Below are 21300 nucleotides of genomic sequence, written 5' to 3'. Positions count from 1 at the left end.
GCTTTTGCTCGCGCTTTAATCCCGAACGGGGCGCGTTTGATCGGTCCATTAACACGTCAAAAGCGACCTCACCGAGGAAGCTTGTGAAGATTGCGTGCACAGATCGCACGGCTGAATGTTCCTGGACAGAAATCCAACGATTGGCAGCGGTAACACCGTGAGATCGATCCTCCTCGTAAACGCGTTAACAGTTTCAGTGTATTCTATTTCAATTTGGTATTTCCCACGAGAGGAAAAAGAAAGAAAAGGGAAAGAGAGAAGCATACATAATAAATTACGGAACAGCGGAGGATAGTTCCCAGAATAGTTATTCCGACAGGAACGCGGCGCGGTCCTAAATTAATGCAGAACGAAATCGTCGGCGTCGCGCACGTTACAGCGATAATAAAATGTCGTGCTGTTTGTACAGCGTTTAGCAATAATTATCACGCGTTACAGTAACGCGCTGGAAATTATTTATCCCCGTGGAAGCACCTCGTTTAAGGCTAACATAAACGCGTGCGTAAAAGCCATCCAAGTAGCCGGCTGTTTAACGTATTTTAAGAGCTGCAGTCGTCGGTGGTGCCATTAATGAACGCCATTTTACCATTTATTGCGCGGGGAGGATTCTCCGCTTCGGGGAACGATACGGCGACCCGAGCGATTAACCAGACCCGCAAGCTGGGATAAAACGCGACGCCGGCAATCGGCGTGTTTTCGATATATGTATTATATATACGTAAGTGTTCGTCGAAGCACCGAGTGCCAGATTCGTCAAAAATCTAGATGGAACACGCAATTTTTCAATTTATAAATTTGTGCGCTTTGCATTTTCCCATTTGCATCGAAACGATCAAATTCTATTATCCAACGAGGATGTCCAAGTGCTCTTTGGGACAAGTAGCATCAGTGAAAGGCATTCTCGACCCATGGAATTTTCTGTAAAAGGCGGTGGACGGTCCGCTTTCCTCTGTTTGGATATAGTGGGCGTGGTGCGCTATCAGTGGGCGTGGCTCGATGGCTCTCGCTTTCGCCAGCGCCGTTGCAGAGCCAAAGGACTATGGGCAATCGCGTGGAACCAGCCTCTAATGCTTCTGCAAGGTAAAATCTAACAAGAAGAAGAGACAAGGCGAACGAGAAAAATGGTGAACCTCTTACAAGCCAATTGGCCCTGATCGAGCCATTAGAATCCGGCGGGGATACGCAACGAATTGCACCGAATCGAATGTCCCGGTCATCAGCATTAATCTCGCGGAACGTCCGACCGATCGGGGCTCGCGGTCACGGTGATTCCTCGCGTGTCAAAGAGGGCCGCCTCGCGGAAATGTCAAGCGTGTGGATACGGGACGCTGTTGCGGAGCCTTGTGCTCGTCAGATCCGCGATCTCTCGAGCGCAGCACGAGCATAACGTAGTAGCGAAGGTAGCCAGCCGGCGCGGCGTAGAGTAGGTAGATACTTACTCGAGGAGGACAGCCGAGGCATTGACCCGCGCGCGAGCGGTTAGTCACGCGTGCACACGCACTTTTGCACGCCTCGCGCGCGGCGTGCACCACGCACCTATACGTATGCACCGAGTACCGACACACTACCGACTTTGCCGCGGAACGGCGTGCTCGCTCAGGTGTCCTTTGAGGAATTCTAGCTGGCCGCAGGATTCGTGCGCAGTGTGCAGGCGAGCGTGCATCCCCTCGAGCGTCGCCGAGCGAAATTGGAGAAAGTGCCGCGCCATCGCACCGCACCGCACCGCACCGCATCGATGCAACCCGATCCACACCGGGTCCAAATTGTGGATCGACGCGACACGGTTCGACGTGTCAGGTTCAATGACATCTCCTCGATCTGGCCCAAGTTCGGTCGGCGATGTCGCGAGTCGCGGGACACTGCATCGCGGGGCGATGCAACCACTCGATGCTACTGTGCCAATGTTGCGTCGCTCCGATGCCATCCGGCGCGCGCGCCGTTCGCGGAACGATCCTGGAAATCGGGTCAAGTTGCGAAGCAGCTGAGATCACTGAATCATTCAGCGCCGCTTCTTTCTCAGCCGGCGCAGCGGTGAGAAGTTTTTATCCTTGGATCGGCGGCGCAGTCCTTTGCATTCCTGCGCCGGAGAGGAAGCCATTGTGCTGGAAACGAACTTCGCGAAAGACGCGAAACACCGGCTGGTTCTTCTCCTCTTTCCATTTTTTTCTCTCGAAGTCCGGAGCGTCGAAAAACGTTGTTTTTCAGCTTGGAGATAGAATCGAGAGAAAATCGAAGTCGATGGATCGCTGAAGCAAGAAATATCCAGTCTGCTCGAACAGGATGCGCATCTCTTTTTCATATCAGTCCTCGTTTCATCAACTTTCTCGCTACATTTTAGAAAAACCCAATTATACTGCAGACATTTATGCGCTTGCGATACTTTCTAAAGATGCATATAAAAACACATCTATAATACCAATTATTAGAGCAAGCAATCAACGAAACGACTTTCTTCGTTCTAGATTTTCTGGAAAAATCGACGAAGATTTTTCCACGAGAGAAAAGGAGGATTTTTCCTCCCCTTTCTCTCTCTCCCTCTCCCTCTTTCTCGAAAAGATCGTCGCGTCGGTCGGACATACCTAGGCTATTGTGGTCTCGCGTAAAATTGCACCGGCACGCTGCATCGCGTCGGTGTGCGGTTATTGCGAGCGTGGAAGAGGGTCGCGTGCACGGTGCACGCTACTCGCGCGCTGGTGCACACAGCACCCTGGCGAACGCGCGTTCCGCCCGTGAATAGGTAATGCAATGCGCGAACAGGCGCCATGACTCGTTGCAGCCGGTGTCCCTCCTGCTTTGCCGCGGGTTTCGCACCGCGAAAAATCCGGCGATCGCCGATGCTGCGCCGTTGATCTTCGAGCAGGCCATTAGTGGGATATGCGAGAGCATGGAATTTCTGCCGTTCCGTGGGCTACATCGGCTCTCGCCTGTCTTTATGATAGTGTACGCCACGAAGCTCGAGCATCGATTGCGCTACCAGACCGCCGACCGAGGACAACCTCCTACCAGCAGCCGCCGATCCCGAATCTACTCCCAATTATGCCATTACCTTCGACCTTCCGATTCCCCGCCGTGCTCATTTTCCCGCACTTTTTCAGGATCTAGGCTCTTTTGCCCGCTCGAGCCGCCCTCGTGATCAACGGGGGATCGACGAGGATCGGCGCGGTCTGCCGCGAGCAGAAGAAAAGATAATTACGCAATTTGCGGCTGAACGCGATTGCGCGAATCGTCTGCCTACCACGAGCTAGCTACCGAACGTTGCAGTTTTGGTGCTTGGCCCGTGGCGAAAGAATTCTTCGCTTTACTATTTCGTACGGTTGCAACTTTCCTCGCTTAATCGGTTCGCTGCTTGAAACCTCTTTGGAAAATGTGGAAGCTGCTGTAATAATCACCGTTGTATACGTTCGATTTTCTTCATATTTTAGTCCAAACACAACACCTCTGTAAAATGTATAATTTATAATCAAGAATATCACTCGCGAAAAACAGCTATAGCCGTTTAATGGAACAGCTTCGATTGCTTCACCGGATGAAAGCGCCGGTGCCCGGTGCAGCAATTCCCGGGAAATATGTATAGCACAGAGCGGTGCTGAAGTAAAGAACGATGAAAGATAAGCCCGCGGAGTCAAGGATGCGAATCGTAGAATACGGAGTTCGCATTCGGAACGCTCCCGTGCAGCCTTGGCACAATAAAGACGATATAATAATAATGAGGAGGGTGTCGGAGAGTTGGTGTCTCGGCGAGAGACCGTGGAATAAAGTAACTCCGTCAAAACAGTATAGCCAGGCTCGGGCCGTCGGTGTTATTAGCCGGGCACTTGTAGCTGTCGAGCGGCGCGTCTGAGGGTTTCGAGCGATTTCCAGCAATTACATCGCGAAATGAAGTCCATTCGGTGCCTGTTCGCCGGGGCCCCGGAGCCTCGGGGCCCCGAGGGCTATTACGGCGAAGGTCGCGCGTACTGGGGAAGTACAGTTGAATCCATAGCGCGGCGCGCGCATTGTAAGCATCAGGGTACACGTAATGCTTCCCGTCGGACTGTTTGCTCGAGGTGTATCGGTTATCTCGCGGCACACGGATGAAGAGAGAACGTCGTCTCCTCCCTCTGCTCCTCTTCGGCTCCGCTCAACTTCGCTCTGCTTCTATGGCCTCCTCGTCGAGACGAGACGAGACGGAGCGGGGTCGTCGTCGAATAGGCGCCACGACTCGGTACTCGGCACTCGGCGCGGTTACCTATCCGCTTTGAATCCCCCTCGGTTGAAAAATGGCGTCGATCGAGGGCCCCGGATCGTCGATCTTGACGACCATTAGCGGACTACACGGGACTCTCCGCGAAGAGATTTTTCCGCAGTTGCCTCTCTCATTGCTGCCCTCTTCTCCTCGCCGCTGACTATCCACTGCTATCCGCTCCTATCCGCCGCTATCCGCTGCTCTCCAAGGCCGGTGGAATGCTAACCGACGCCCGGAAGTGCAGTTGATCTTCCATACCTGATCCTCCGGCGACCGAGAAAGAAGTCAATTCGCATTCCCCCAGCCCCTGCCGGCGGAAAAACCCTCTCAGATGTTTACCGAGCCGTTCGGTGCCCCGTGTTGTTTCGTTTCGCGGGCACCGCACTCCTCTCTTCTCTCGGTTCTCTTCTATTCTATTCTCTTCTCTTTTCTTTTCTTCTCTTCTCTTCTTGCGCAACTCCTTCCGCTTTTTTCCCTTCGTTTCATCCTGCGCAAGATTTTTCCCAGTCCGCAGCCGCTTTTCGTGAGAAGCGATTCGTCGCCGATCAACCGACCCATTCTATGCTAATGCCGCGTTAATAACCGGTAGGACGTGACGAAATCGGCCCCGGGATTTGGGAAACGCGACAGCGATTGTTCCGATCCTCCATTGTGAGCCGACGAGCACAGACGCTGTTACGCTGCAGGACACTTCTCTCAGAATCCAGGCAACAGCGGAACTTCGTCGAACGGCTGGCAAAAATCGTGAATCGAATTTTGAGACGTCGTTGTGCAGAAGAGACTTCGATCTTCAAGTTCGTGGTGGTCGCAGTCGTGGGAAAAATTTGTTGTTCGTCCCAGAGATGTTTGAACTTATACAAATTTCTGAAGAAAAACACCGTCGTCTCCGTACCCATTTCTCGACCTCCTTCCGAGTGCAAATGCAAGTTCCGATAAAGAACAATTAACAGACGTGAAAATAGAAATTTCACGATTTAAAACGAGCCCTGGAGCATCGTCCTCCGATTTTTTCCCGCAAAGTTGTAACGGTTTAAATATCGACAGATATTCATCTCGCAGATACCGGTGTAAGCGAGGGGGGACATCGAAGCATCCCATGGTTACACCATGACATCCGTGGACTCGAAACACGATCGTTCATCCATTGAAATCCCTCTCGGTTCCGGATCGAGATTTAACGGGATCACGGGATCGTATCTTGATCGGGATATCGGTCAACTTCGAAATAGCTCGCGCGAGATTCCGTTCGGATAAGGAACGGTGAAAACGGTGGAAGAATACCGCGGCAATTATCGGGTAGCCGTTTCTGCTGGAAAGAAATCATAATACGGGTCCGAAAGAATGGACATGTACGAACGTGAGACTTTTCCGTAGCGAACAGTCGAATGGCTCGTTCCGCGAAACACGATAATTGCTGGAATTAAGTAAACTGTAAACAGAGAGGCAGGGACTGCCGAGAGTTACATTCTCCGGAGGGATACCAAAATGGCGCGGAGAAGCGTTCGTTCTCGTTCGCGTACCGCGGCAAGAAAAGAACAAGCAGATCCTTCCTGGATGATAATTAGCCCGGCAACAACTCTCTTTGGCGTAAAAGGCTAATCTACGATTAACCCGGCGATTTTTTCGTTCTGGCCGCGAGCATAATACACGCGCTGCGCCCGCCGCGGTAATTGTCAGCGTTTTTTACGATCCGCTATCTGCGAATGCAGATCTTGCTCGCGCGCCTTCGCCGAGCCGCGCGCATCATCGATACCGTAATTTCCGCTTTCTACCGATCTTTCGGCCCTCCGTCGTGACCGAGTAAACCGAACGATCTTCCGCGAAGCCGGTTACCTCAGACCCGCGGACAGGCCATAAATTCGACAAAACCACGATAGGTGGTTGCAGAAGGTGCAAGAAATCTGTCCCGACACGCCCATTAATCCAGATCCTGCGCCAGCGAAAAATCTCATCGGTCAATTAGAGATTTTCTAATGCTTGCACTGATCGCGGATTGCAATTTCACTGACCGGTACAAGCGATTTCATAGGAAATTAAGAGGCGGGTAATTGGGTCAGCCGGCAGATGTACGACTCGTCCGAGGCCTCTTGGATTTCTAGCGGCGGATGTCGAGACATTTTCTTTGCGCGGATTCCTCGCGATGGAGTCCCGGAGCCTGCCTTTCAGCGAGTCGATCCTCGGCGGATCGGTGTTGTTGCGGTCGTGCATACCGGTGCAACATTAACAGTAAACATCCAGCTATTTCGCGTGATTAATCCGAAAAGGGGATGCCGTGCTCGCGTCGCTGTCCGTCAAGAGCTGATTAAAAAGGCCGGCTTGCGCGTTGCCGCGTGTCAGCGGACGAGAGATCCGAGGAAATAACCGCTGCGAGGGATTGAGATTTCACTCGGCGATGCCTTAATATCCCCGATCGGTGGAAAAATGCCGCGGCACCGCTGATATCTCGGCAGGATTCTCCTCGTGGCTGGTTTTCACGGAGCCGTCACGCGTGACGGGGCCCCTTGAAAAAGTCCCGAACGACCTCGATCTAGGATGAACGCGCGCGCTCCGCACGAGGATGATCCACGGGGTACGAAGCCGTGGATCCCGCGGCACCCATGCGTTCGCCGGGGACGTTCGCGAATCGTTATGGCAGGAACGCGCGGCCACTCGCAGCTCCGAACGGTCCAAAGAGAAGAAGACAAGGGGATGCTCGCGCGGAGGCCAGGGAAAAATGCGGGCCGAGCTGCCGCCGTTGATAATAAATGCGAAATTGGATCTCGCCGGTGATCTTATTGCATCCGACTCGCTCGAGCGAGCAACCGATCGAGATTATTTGAATATCGTCCCGTAAATGCTCGCTCGTCCGACTGGAAACGGCAGTCGTAAACACGCGGCCGACGATTAGAAAGAACCGGGAGGCAGGGTTTTTCCTGCGACAATCGAGAGAAATATCGATTCGCGGAGATCCGCGAGGATCTCCGACGGGAAACAAACGCGGCTGGAAATTATTTATCGCGCTCTGAAACGACGGAAGTCTCTTGTCCGAGGGACACGACAGTCGGACGCGGCAACATTAGGAAATCTAGTCAATGCGACGCCGATAAAAACGATAATAAAATTGACTCGGTGAAAGTAGCAAATTGTTTCGCGTAATAACCCGAGCAGCGGGTGGGCAGATTGATTAGCTCGCCGCTGAGTTTATGCGTTTCTGACAAATGGGGAGGGCGGTGCATGCTGGCAATGCGCGTCCCGAAGAAATGCTTGCGCAGCGAACGACTCTGTTTTTAATTTACAGCAGGAGATTGAAATAAGAAATGAACTGTCCGAGCTCGTTCGAACCGTTTCGGAGAACGGTGAACGGGCTCTTAGAAAATGACACTCGAATCGATCAAACGTAACGCGAGATCTATCGTTTGTCGAATGATTTTCCGAAGTACGTTCGCTCGTTAGCACATGCTTGTCGAAGAGCGTTACATCGTTTGCCTAATTATGAGCGGTACTCTATTCCCGTTACTCGTTCCTCGCCCAGGAAAAAGTCTCGTCGATAGCGATTGTGCTCGTGCACCGGATGCAATCGAAAGTGTACACGCGGAGCCCCCATAATTTGCATGCAGGCGAGAGAGGCGCTGGCACACGAAAACCACACGAACACGTATCCAGGTGAAAATAATGCCTGGAGGAGCTCCTCGGAATTAGCACGAACAGTCTCCGTTCCTTTTTTGCATAGCGTGCAAGATATCTCCGATCTCGTTCGAGTTTTATTTCTTTTTTTTCTCGGAACACAGGTGTCTACGAACGTACCTAGAATTTATTGTCACCGGTCGCCGCTTTCCAAAATTTCTCCGACATCGTTCTCGGGAAACGAAGAATGAACATTAAGAAACCGACAAGGGACGCGTACGCGAAGAGATTCCGGGTACATACTCGAGGCGCAATACCACGGACGAAATCACCGGCGAGGGCAACAGTTTTCCTCGCCGGTGATTTTCATACGCGCGTGCGTAGACCCACCCGGCTGATTGTTAGTTGTTATCGCATTAAACACGACGCGGCCAAGAGTCGGCGCAGCAACGCGAAATGATACGTTGTTCGTCAGGGTGCAACAGAGACACGAGAAGAATTACGGCACGACCGTGGTTAGACCGTGGACCCGTCTAAACATAGAGCAGGGAGCGCTAACTGGATTTTTACGATGGTAATGCTGTCGAGCCGAGGCTGAACCCGCGTAAACACTCCCCTCGCTCTGATAAATTATGCATTCCAAAACGGTGATCCTCGCCTCCTTTTGAATATTCCTGGTTCATTAACCTCGGCCATATGTTATTTGAATATCGGGCTTATTTATTTGCAACCCGTTCACCGTATGGTTACCGCGGTGCCATTGACATCGAGCGTCGTCAACGTCGTCTGCCCATCATCGTCCCTCGGAATTGCACTGAATATATTCAAAGCTTTTTCCCTGTTCTCTCATTATCACCCATTAGCGGCTCCTCCATCCAAGCTCTATCTCATCCCGTATCGTTCTCTCGCGTTGACGTCGAGTCCGTGCGGTTCATCGAGAATGCGGCGAATCTGGTTGGAAGCGGGTTCGTTAGATCGAGAGGCCTAAAACTTGCCGGAGATTTGATTTACAATGGCGATCGAGTCACGCGACGAGGATCACGGCCCGACACGATCCAAGGCTGGTGATACAGTCCGTCAGCATTCCACGGCCGGCTGAAAAACCGCGGAACAGCATTCGGATGAATTGTGTCCACGTCGTGACCGGTTTGCGCCGTCAATTAAGTCAACGTCCCGGCGCGGTGCGGCGTTATCTTCGACAGGGCTTTACGTAATTCGCCTCGCCGATAAAACTAGTCCGCGTATGCGAATCGATTCGGTAGGAATTGCCGTCGGGGATCGGGGGAACGATCCCGATGGCCAAGAAAGTGGACGTTGGCGCCCATTAGGTGACCATCGGTCGCCCGTGAAAACCGATTTTCCCTGTTCACCGGCATCCTTGCACCGGAATACCGACTACGATCGGTGTCGCGATGCGCGACAGTAGTATCGACAGTGTTCCACAGGAAATTAGAGTCATTAATGCTCGGACAAGAGACGAGCTACGCCCCGTTGGTCGTCGTTTCTTTCCACACGCACGACCGCGGCCGCGCGCTTTCTAGCCGAGGGGCCGAAATGCTTTTCCATCGGGACATCGCGCTGCGGAAGGCGTTACCATTTTTTTTCCGGCTGGTATCGTCGATCAAGGAGGATGGCCCGTCTCGGGGATTATCGTTATTAACCCATTAAGATGCGTGAAACCACCACTTTCTACCCTGTCCAGCCTGTGTCCCTCTCTTCCCACCGACCCCTCCGCGAATGCGATCGTATTTCACGAGAGTTTCTAGCGGAAGGCATTCTACCTCCATCTTTTCCACAAAACGAGACCAACCGCCGCTTCGCCATTTTTTCGCTCCTGTTACCTTCGCGACCGAGCTGCTCGCGAAATACTTCGAGCTTCGGTGTCTTCTCTTCGGCGCAACGATACAAATGGTTCTAGAAAGCTACGCTCCGATTTTTCACGGATCGTCGGCATATTTGTAATGTCGTAATTTCATCGAAGAGAGCTTCTACTTTTGTACAGATATTACGGCTAGATCCTAATCAGGAGCTAAAATCCCAGAAATCTTCCCATCACGACGCGTCGTCACTTGTTATCGCTAATTGGCGATTACGTCGGCGACGCGATCGCCATTACCGATATCGTAACACCGATGGAAAACGACTCGACTTCCCGTATCATCTGCCATTCGTTTCTCTTCCCTTTCCCTCGTTTATGTAATAAATTCTGAAGCGGTGAACACACCGACTCGTCCAAAGGACGAGACCGTTCCTCTTCGCGAACGATCGACACTTTTTAAGGTGCACATATATTCGACAATGCGGAGAACATATTAATACTATTGCCCTAGCAAGTTTGGCAATCGAATTGCAGCGAATAACCGGCGATTAGCATACCGCACCGCCCAATGGCAATTAATCGTGGCTGCATCGGTTTTTTTTTTAATTAACTTGACAATCTCCTCGCGTTTATTGAAAATAATTAACCGACGAAATCTGCAAGGAATTCGGATTAACGGGTGTCGAACGTTGTACGACTCTCGTCTGGAAAAAGTGGGACTACAGAATGGAGCACGATTTACCGATTGTCCGACTCGAATTCTACTGCACCATAATTTAGACGTTATTTCGGTTAATTGTGCCTCGCCCCTGAGCTGCGAGAAACTTCGAGTGAAACGTACCACGTAGGAAATCACTCTGTTCTGTGACGTGGTCTCGCCTCCGCCTGTACCAATGTGTACCGAGTGTCCCGTATCGTTGGATTAACAGCGAGTTATCAAGCTGCGGGTCCGCTTCAGGATTCCTAGTACAAATTTCTGTGCTTCTAATGTACTTCTAATCTCAGAAGTTCCGACTCGCACGATGCCGTAGAGATCGACAAATGTTTATGACTCCACTGCTTCTTCTGCGATAAGTTTACGAACGAATCCTGTCTTCAAATATTGCAGCATAATTTCGGTCAATTCTCAGCAAATTCCCACGCTTCGGATATAGTTCCGCGGAAGCGGTCATCGCTAGCAATTAGTCGAGCACGATGGAAGGATGTCGGTCGCGTGGGACACCGGGTATGCACGGTCGTAGCGCCCAGTGGTTCGTGAAAGACATCGATTCGTTTGGCCGTAGCCATTGGGGCTGTCTCTGGCTGGCAGCTAGTGTCCATTGTAAGATCGCGGTGCCGTTATGAATCTCTAGTTATAAAACGGATCCCTCGTCTCCGGCTGGGTCCCATCTCTCTCCGTAAAGCGCATAACTGTATCCTTTCGACGAGCACACGTGCACCAGGACGTGTCGTCGACGCCGACTGCAACGCGCGCGCGGCGCAGAAGAAAGGGGACCAAGAACGTTGGAAAAAACGCAATGCGCGCTGCTGCGAGGAGCCAGAACAGAAAGAAGAAGCAGAAGCGGAGGCAAAAGCAGAAGCGGTAGCAGAAGCAGAAGCAGGGGCAGAACAGAGCGAAGGAAGAGAACGAATCCGGAATGACGTTCGCCGGTCTCGGGACCACAGAGAAATCTAATTTACAGCTCTCTATAAAATGCCCTGCAGCCGCCGCGACTCGGCGTACGACTCCTGCACCGTTACGTGCTTCGATTCCCGGGCGTTTCGCACGGCGAACGTTTATTTCCGCGGCGGCCGCTCTGTCTCCGCGCGAGAGGACAGAAGAGGACGCGAAAGAGAGTGAGAGAGCGCGCGCGAGAGCACAGAGGTCTTCTCGCTTGATTCGACTCGCCTGAACGGAGGAAACGCTCGCAGAGTGGACGCCAGCCGGAGAGTCTTCCCAAGGGTTCGATGGATTCGACGACTCCGTTCGGTGGACGACAGGTGTCCGAGTTATTAGACTTCCGTCCGCATTACCTCTCCCCGACTTTTTGCCCCGTGCACACGGGGCTTCCTAGAAATAATGGGAAGTCATTCCACGGCTTCCTCCTGTCGACGGCACACGGTCGACGACTAAAGTCCGCTCCCCGATCGGCGCAGCTCGTTGGCGACGATCGCGTCGCGCAAATTGCATGCGAGCTCGTGAGAACCGCGACGCGGGAGGAGACGATTCCGCGGACAAAATCGACACTTCCGTTCCGACGATCACGCATGATGCGTCTTTCCTTTGTTCCAGGCACCAGACAAAAGAATGAGAGTCGTTCGTGCGGTTTACAAAAGAGATATACTACGGGATGTTATGGTCGCAACGTGCGGGGCACGTTCGACCGTCTGCGGACGGACTATTCGACGATTCTGCGGTTGCTGTGGGACCTGGCTGTACGGTCTTTGCTTGCCTTCATTTTTAGAAAAGCGTTGCTCCGCTTGGACAGTCGATGCTTCAAATTGTTCCCTTCTTCAACGTACGAGATACTCAATGGTTCAACTTAGCAGCTGGTCCAAGTTCAGCAAGTTTTCTCTATTTCAAGTTGGTTGTCCAGAGTCTCTATTTCTTCTTAAGGTACTCCAATAAATGGTTCAGGTCCTCTTCCGTTTCTCCTAAATTTATGCTGGCTGCGAGACGACGACAAGATGATGGATCACGCCGCAACTCATCGACGAAATGACTGCAACGAAAGAACAAAGCTGCAGTTGGTCGAATAAAGAGTAGCCGAGCTAGGCAAAGGTTCCCCCAGTTTACCGTACGCCACGCTATGCGCGAGGCTTAAGAAACTCCGTCTCGTTGGAATGCCGAGTCGCCGTGTGTAACGGGCATGGAATGCTCGAGAGGAAGTCGGTAGCTTGCTCGCAGAAATTCACGTTCGATCCGAGGCTGAAATTCAGGCACGCCGCAGCCTGATTGCCGATGCAGCAGGAGGACCGGCGGCATCGCTACACGTGCTCACACCCACGTGACGCGTTTACACGGTGCGCCGGACGACGACTTTATGGAACCCCGGGCCCCGGACCGTCCGGAGGTGGTCCCGCGTGATTAATCGTCGTTTCATCGGTTCTGCTCGACCGGGCCTAGCCGGGATCATCCGCTCGTTGGCATACTTCAGCCACGGCGATATCTTTTTAACGTTTCTACTACGAGCAAGCTTCGGTACGAAGATCCGCCTCGACTAGTTCTGCTCTGGGCGCAAGTAGGGTATCGAAACGCTATTGGTTTTATCCTCGAATTCTCCGGATGATTTCGACCATTTCGCTCAATCTGCATCGGCGTTAGAGCCGACTCAGTCGTTTTATTATCTTTGGGAGAAATTGCAGTATTTCTTGAGTATCGCCGCGTTCTGGATACGCATCTCTGTCCGGCACTTGTTGCCCCACCTCTGGTTTTCTGTCCCCCTCCTCTGCTCTCGAGCATCTCGCATTGTTCTCTTCAGCGCGACGAGCCAAAAGCAAAACTGCTGCATTGTTTTCTAATTTCTGTCTTCGGACGTTGAACTTCCCAGCATTCTGTTGGACGTCAGTTTCTACAAAGTTAAAGTATGAATTACGGTGGCCGTTTTTTTTTCCGCGTGCAATCAATGTCCACGAATCTGGTCGATTTCGTGGGCAATGAGAAACGAGAACGGTACCGCGAGATTGTTGCGCAACAGCCTCGGTACAATGAATCGTTTATGCGGTAGTCGGCGAGTTAGCGTGAACGAATCGTTATCTCATTGCCGGTTCTCGATCGTTCACGGTTCGATTTAATGGGCCGTTCGCGGACCGTTTGCTCGGTTACTGCGGGAGATTCCCGTCCGCTTCGTCTGCTTCTTGCGTTTCGAACTCGCCGGGAATATCGTTGCCGACGCGCTCCCGGAAACTGCCGGGCTGGATGAATAACGTCCCGTAAAAACAGACACGATTGCCCGCGATCGTTTTACGTTCGACGCAAGAACAATGCTTTCCTGGTCGATCGGTCCGAGTTCGAACAATGTGCTGCGCGGCGGCCGGTTTTTCCCCGCCGACGTCCGCGCGGCAATTTCACGGTCAATTTTCGCATTCATTTGCGCTTGGCTCCGCACGAAATAATTGAAATCGGACCGGTCCGCTGGAATTCGCCACCGCAATTGATATTTGCGTCGAGCGTCGACCATCGTCTTCCAACCAGGCTCTACAAACTTTTAAACAATCGGTAACTTCGAACGATAACTGTAAGAACCTCGCGTATTTTTCAGCGTACGAAGACTATTTCCCACGGAGAAAGAGCTTCTCGCAAAAGCTTGATGTTTGGTCGTGGAGAAATTCATGGAGAGAATAGACAGCTTATGAGACTTGACGAGCAGCAATCTTGGCTCGAGGAGGAAACGGTGAATCATGCGTGGACACGTCGCAACTTCATAAAACCAAACGATAAAGTAGTGAAGCTGCGCTTCCAGTTCGGTATCGATTGCACCTAACGATCTCTATCACCGCGTAGAAATGTGACCCTGCGAAACGCAAACAAAATTAACCGAACCTCGTAAATCGCATCGGAATCGTTGCGGAGCCGTGTCACGGTGCATTCGTCCCGGCACCCAATAAATCAGTGGTAAACGCTTGTTAAAGCGTGTGCAAAAATCGCAGCCGATTTACATACGCGGTAATCACAGGCCGCTGAAGTAATCCCGTTTAATTAAATCATCTCGGTTGACGGACAAGCTCAACGGGAGAAAGCCGACACGCTCGACTTTCTTTTAATTAATCTGCTCGGTTTACGTGTTCCTGTTTCTCGTGGATTTTCGTACTGTCGGCAGGAAACACGGAAATAAATAGGTAGTCGACGAGCGTTCGTTCGCGAGCTCGCGCTCGCGTTTAATAATGGATCCCGACGAGGTTCGCGCCTCGAGAGATTCTCGCACTGAAACGGTAACGGTGAACGGAATCGAAAATAAGCGTTCCCCGGCGAGAGAAAAAAATCTAATGCTAAAACGCGGCTGGTAATTGGACGTTGGTAATTAACGAATGATAATCAGCATAATGATTACGCCGATGACGAAGATAATACCATGTATCGCGTATTATGCCCGCGCCAGGAAAGTTTACAAGCAAATCGCTGGCGTTTCTCACATTTCTTTCAATCAACTAATTTATGACTACCTCGCCGCGGAATTTTTTTTTATTCTTCCCGCGCTTGCGTCTCCGAAGGCATCTGAGAACCTCGGTCTTGTCTACGTCTGCGCGAAGAAACGTGTACCGTGTCCGATGAAATACAAAAAAATCCCCGATCGTGTGCGACAAATCGATTCCATAGTTTTAACGTGTAAGAACCGCGTGATCGTGCGACGTCTACTTGCCCAGGTGCACGCGCGATTGTCGCGGCAATTAATGGAAAATACTTTCTTGGTAACTTTCCTCGAGGAGGAGCAACCCCCCATCCTCGGACAGGTGAAACTCGAGCGCACGCACTCGCGAAGAATAGAGAGAGAAATGTCGCGTGCCTAACAGCGACTCGGCCTGTCACGGTCTGGATCGTGTAATTTTGATTTTCATTTCTGACAGAACAGTCGCATAATCATAGCTCGCTTCGATTCCTCGCGGTCGTCGCATTCACCGGACCGCTTTCGATGATTCGATCGACGCCCGCGTCACGGAAAAGTGCTCGAGTTATTGAATGATACCGTCCCGCGTCGTTAAGCTCGGAGAATTAACCGTGCTTGAAACAGTTAATTCACCGAGATGTCCCTGAACTACTTTCTAACGCCGCACGCAATTATTTGCTCGGTCGATTCGCCGCGAAATTAACGGAACGAGCCTTGCACACTTTGTATCTTGCACCGAGATCTTTAATTACAGTAATTGCTTTCCAATGGAATCACCGTCGTTTTTCTACCCGTTTAAAGTCTCTTTTGAAAACCCAGTTAGAACGCGTTGCTGCTAAATGGATAAAAGCGCGTCGAGAATAAGTTGGGCACATTTGGCAATCCAAGGATCGAGAGAAGGAGATCCCAGCAGTTTGTCTCCGGTGTAATTGCGCAAACATATGAAGACAACATCGTAAGGAAAAAGTTCAAGTTGCCTGTTAACTGATTCTAATCTACCTCGGAACCGTCCACAGAAATTTATCATCGTTACGCCCGTTATTTCATAACCGGATTATTATAAACGTAATCGATGCGCGTTCATTAACAAGCGCGCTATAATTTACATTCCTAGATTCCGATCGGCCCGCTGGTTGCAACACTTTAATGGAACGCCGTTTTCTCTCCCCCTTTGCCCCGTTCCTTTTTCATTTCTCCGATCGAACTCGTTTCGCGGTCGGCGCGATTAAAGTTTGTCGTAGCACGTCGATCCGAATCATCATTCACGATTCCGCGCAGCCCCGCGGCCGCTTAATCAGCACGATTGCACCGCGATCAAAAGTAAAACATGTTTCTAGGCTTGCCACCGGTTATCTAATTAGTATCGGGACTATTCCACCGGTTTTTACGGTAATTTCAATCGATTTTGCAACCTAGAGCGCGCAGAAGCTGGGTGATTAACGAGCCACGCGGCGAGGCATCGTTCTCAGTGATAAAGTAGCGTATTCGCCGATCCTCTAACTATGTATCTTTATTAACACGCTAGGCTGGAGCATCGCGGAAGTTCTCAGGAAAACAATCCGACCTCTTAAAATTATTACTCGCTCGTTTGCCGCGAGCTTCGAGCATCGCGTGATGCCTACGGAAACATATACTAGACACAGATTGTTCTGCCAGCTATTGACGTGGCTCTATTAGATTCAGGAGCTGTGAAACCACGCCTACCGAGGCCGGGCACGCCTATTCCGTAAAGAAAAGAAGATGGATAATCTACCGTGGCATAATTTAGAATTTTTCTGAGGAAGAGCCGTTCTCTACGGCCAGCGAGATAGCATCTAGAGCAAAATGAATTCTCATTGCCGAAATTTAGAAAGCAGAGTTCTTGTAAAATTTTAAAGAAGTCCTGGCCCCTTTGAAATTGAGAACAGTAAAACCATACCCATTCGGACTAGACCACGCTCGCTAGTTGTCCTTCGGGAAATGCAAAATGCATCCAGGAAAAAGGGTGCTTATATCTCGGATTACCGATGAAAAGCGATCGATCCGATTGCACCGGGACGAAATATAGTTCATCGAGGCCTGCGGCTGAGGACACTGCTTTGCAATGCAAAAGTGCGCCGTTGCCACTTTGTAAGATCGTTTCAATGAATGCGCTGCCTATTCCCCATTTGCTTGTCTGTAATTACAAGCGATATAAAAGGGGCAATGAATATTCGTTCATTAGTCGTCGAACGGAACAGATGCAATATAGAGACGATGGCCGTGTTTAATGGAGTTTTCATAACCGATACGACCGATATCGGTGGGGCTAGTTGCCAGTCCCTGCGGGCTGCGATCGTTCATTCCGGGAGCCCTTTTTCCCCGTGAGTCTTAATGCCGCTCGCCTTGGTCCCACCGACCGGGGACCCTTTTAATCGATCGGCCATGCCGGACGTAACCCATGCCCCCGTTCGAAGTCGTGCAGCGTCGCGCGATTATCGCGCGGAGCTGAGCACCGGCCACGGAAACGGTTTATTAGCATCAGAAGGCATTAAATCGCTCGGAACATCGGATACAACGTAAATTGGTACCGAGTTGCAAGTTGCGTTTAACGAGTCCCCGTCGACGAGTCCTCCTCGTATCCCGGGAAACGGATTACATCGCGTCGCAGTAACAGAAGACCAAGAAAAAACGTGGTCGTCAAGTATTTACGTAAATTGGCACGTACGACGGATAATAAAATCATTACGCCGGGACGAAGAATCTATAGGCACGAAATCCAAGCACCGTTACGTCCGTCGAGAACGACTGCCGAACGAACAGAGGCTGATTTACCACAACGCGGAGTGGCAACTGTGCCCATTATCGGCAACTTTATTCCTTCGATGGAACGACGCACGAAATTTTAGCCGCCGGTGTTTATCCTATTCTTCCTCTTGATTAAATCCTTTGACGCTTGCCCTGTCTCTAACAGTGTGCCGAACGATGCTGTTAATTACAACGCAGGCTTTGGAAACAGCTCTTTTTAGGAAGAAAGACCTGTCCTATTCGGAGCTACCTCGACACACAATCATTTTCAACCTGAAACTTAAAATCTGTTTTTATTGTGACCAAACGAACGTAAACTAATTTTCTACCATGTTCTACCTCGCTGTTATACCATTGCTCGTTATCTTGAGAGACCATGTTCCAAAATGCACAACACAGACGTCTAATTATACAAGACCAGAATAGACATACGGAAATTTTGCAGTTGGAACGAATAAAGAATGATTTCAATTAATCACCTGCCAGAGGAGATAAAAGTTGAGTCGTTTCAGCCTGACAGGAAGAATGTTCGACCACGTGTACCCGTCTACAACATGTTTCTATTAAATCCTCCTAGAAAAAACGACGAAGGTTAATGCCACGGTCTAAAGGATGGGCCTCGTTTTTCATCGGTCTTAGCCTGCGCAATTTATCTTCCGTTCGAATATATTATTCTTTGGCGAAATGTTGTCGTGTATCAAGCTTCGAGATGCTGAACACGTGCCATACGAGAGTCGATGTTGCTATTACATGCATAGTTTGATTCGCGCGAAACGGCCCTGACACGGATCGACGTTACACGAAAATTTCACTCGGTGATTGATCGGCTCTCCCTGAAAAAGGGCAATGCTCGAGCTTGGTCACGAAGCGATCGCACGGAGAAACGCCTAATTTATTACATCCGACTACTCGCGGATCATTAATTTCAAACGGGCCTAAATAATTGCACGGCCCTGCGTTACTGGTTCGCGCGACTTTTGCACGCCCACGTCTGTTACGTAATCCTCTTTCGTTCAATTATAAATCGCACCCCGCCGACTAATAGAGGGATTATCGATCACCGGAAGGTGTCGCGAGATCCTCGATCGAAATACCCCGCGGAGAAACTGCCGCGGTTATAGTTAGCGGGACCGGAATACGCGTTTACACGCGCCTGTATTGGTGCTCGTAAATATTTGCACCACTGCTGGCTGTATCGTAATTACCATTTCAATGTATCCCGGAAAAACATACTCAAAAGTAACTAGTTAGCATGATCGTTAAACAGTCGGTGTTAATAGATGTTTTTCTTCAACGTTTGCTTTCATTCAACTTAAATTGTTCTTTTGGTCCTATTTTGCATCCTTGCACCGATTTCTACATTATTCGTACTTATTATACTACTGTAAAAGATGCAAAATATCTTTACCATTTTACTAGGCTACGCCTACTGGCTACAAGTTCATGTAAAAATACTGATACGAAAGAATGCGAGCAAGCGTTCGAGTGCTGGTGCTGGTTCTCTATTTTGGAAAGAATGCCAGCAAGTGTCCGAATGCTAACGAATGGTGTTGCAGATCCCGGCGGTTTTTCTTTCGTCTCACGGAGCGTTTCATAATTATTATTCACCACGGACAAGTCGTGGAAGAATAATAGTCCCGATTCCACGGCTTGTTTTTCGTACTGGTTCCCCCGTCGCGAGAGTTTTCATTCGGAGAACAATGGTAGGCTGGCTACACAAGAGAGTGGATACCTTCATATATACGAGCATATGTACATACGCAACAAACTGGTGGAATAATAAACTCTCGGAGCGCAATCATACGCGAGAAAACGCCGAGAGGGACTTTTGCATTAAAAACCGTGGCATTCTATAATTGCCGGGGCCGGCACGAAAGCAACGATCGCCTTGGTTTTTGCGGGACCCAGGACCCCGTATGTACCACGGGTTTATTAGCAGAAACGGTGCGCGGCACGCGTGCATACGTGTGCAGTGTGCAACCCTGCGCGCCCTGATTCATCCGTGGTTCGCGTGCACTCTTTTTGCTGGCAACCGACTGTGAATGAAATTACTCGGTCTCGTTAAGCTTCCTTTTTCGCCGGTTGAAGTTAACTTGCCGAGGAAATCGTTGGTGCTTCAGCAGCCCGTGTTTCTCGACCTTGCAACGAATCGAAGAAGCATGAGGACTACCCGAAGAACGCTTCCACGACAAATCTTACGGGTAGGAAGAGAGAGACTACCACCATTTTCGATAGCACGGTTTTCTAATGCCTAATAAAGTCAATGCTCCTGCAATTAGTTAAAACCTAGGCTCTCAACGCCAGACTCGTTAGTGCGTCTGAATTCTAGAATGCATCAAGATCTCAAGCGTATCATAATTCATAAGCATTCGCCGATTGTTTCAGTCAACTTCTCTAACAATTTCTCCCATTGTTTTCAATCTAGTAGGTGCGAACGCAGAAAAATTCTCTTGAAATTGTTCTTCGGTACCTATTGGGTACCTCGGTTAAATTACTAACAAATTTTCATACCTATTGAAAGGATAGAAATTAGAATTTGTTCAGGTCGACCTGATCGCGTTGAAGAGTATCAAGAGATGTCTGGTTGTTACCTGTGTTGTTTTGGAGTCCGCACGTGATCCCCGTTCAGCTATCCCGCATGGTTCGAGTCTCACATGAAATTAATTGAATTCACGAACTGGCACGAATGGATGGAATTGACTTTCATTATAAAAAATCGGGAAGAACTGTCACGGTTCTCACAGCGACCGAGGACTCGCGATGGAAGGCCGTGCATCCGCCGAGGCGATCCGCACCTCGAGACGACCGGAGGTTTACTGACACCGGCGCCTCCACCTGCTCGTAATGTAAGCCAGGCTTCAGTTTATCCTGCGATGCGTCACGTAGAGGGGCAGAAAGGACAAACTCGGCGAGTCCGTGGTCAATAACACTGTTCAACACACATTTCGTCTTGTAATTCCAGCTATTATCCTCTGATTTCTCTAGACTTTTCATAATTCTCATGTCCAATTTTGCAAATATCTTGTGCCCCTACAGCAATAGTTGTGCGACTCTAACTTGCACAATAATATTCGTTGAACTATCTTGAACAAATTAGTATAGTAATTTAATAGTTATTTAACAATCGATTAAACTATTTCAAAAATAGTTACTTCAAGAAGGACATCTAATGCGTCAATCATTGCAGATATTTTCCAATTTACTTATAAAAAGTAAATATTGTAAAATTCGAATCTAAAAAATGATTTATCAAAATTGCGTATCAACTTTTGTTTTCAAGATATAAAATTAGTTTTGCAAGGTACCAATAGCCATATTCAATATTTTGGCACGATGACCATTTTTAAAGTTGGACACTAGAACTACGAAAATGACTGGGCCCTTGCAAAATTTATTACAAATGATGAACAGTGGAAATTCGAGACGAAGGTTTGCTGTACCATGTAATCAGCCGTTTTCTTGTCCGTATGCATGTAGAATGAGCACGGAGCGGACATCAAGTGGTAGAACTAGCTCTCGGAATATTCAATCCTCAGCCAGTGACGCGAGACCACTGCAACAGTTATTGCACGGCCATCAATGTTGCCTCTGGAAGCGTTGTAGAAATCGTTTCATGGGCTATAACGTTTTCAATCGAACATATATTTTCTCAATCGTTTACCGATAGCAAACAAGATCTACTGCGAAATTTTATGCCGGAAGTCCTACGAAAAGTACATTGAATTATATCTTGGTCCTGTTATGCTAATCTAGTCAGCGACCATTGTAGATAGACTCATGGAGCCAGACTAAGTGTTTTACTT

General features: G+C 49.8%; 1 protein-coding gene across 2 annotated transcripts in view; it reads right to left on the bottom strand.

Annotated features, from left to right (window-relative positions):
- Nucleotides 1-21300, bottom strand: part of mwh (multiple wing hairs) — a 66300-nt gene that overhangs the window by 22317 nt on the left and 22683 nt on the right. The window contains exon 1 of one of the 2 annotated variants that reach the window (XM_033480590.2): nucleotides 20089-20328. The exons of the other annotated variant lie outside the window; for it this stretch is intronic. The gene's annotated coding sequence lies outside the window, so the exon portion shown is untranslated. Of the gene's footprint in view, nucleotides 1-20088; nucleotides 20329-21300 lie in introns of those variants that run through there. 2 annotated transcript variants of the gene reach the window in all.

The sequence above is a fragment of the Megalopta genalis genome, chromosome 11 (genome assembly GCF_051020955.1).
Source record: "Megalopta genalis isolate 19385.01 chromosome 11, iyMegGena1_principal, whole genome shotgun sequence".
NCBI classification, from domain to species: Eukaryota; Metazoa; Arthropoda; class Insecta; order Hymenoptera; family Halictidae; genus Megalopta; species Megalopta genalis.
The sequence above is the reverse complement of the archived record's forward strand: the minus strand, read 5'-3'. Positions and strand labels throughout refer to the sequence as shown.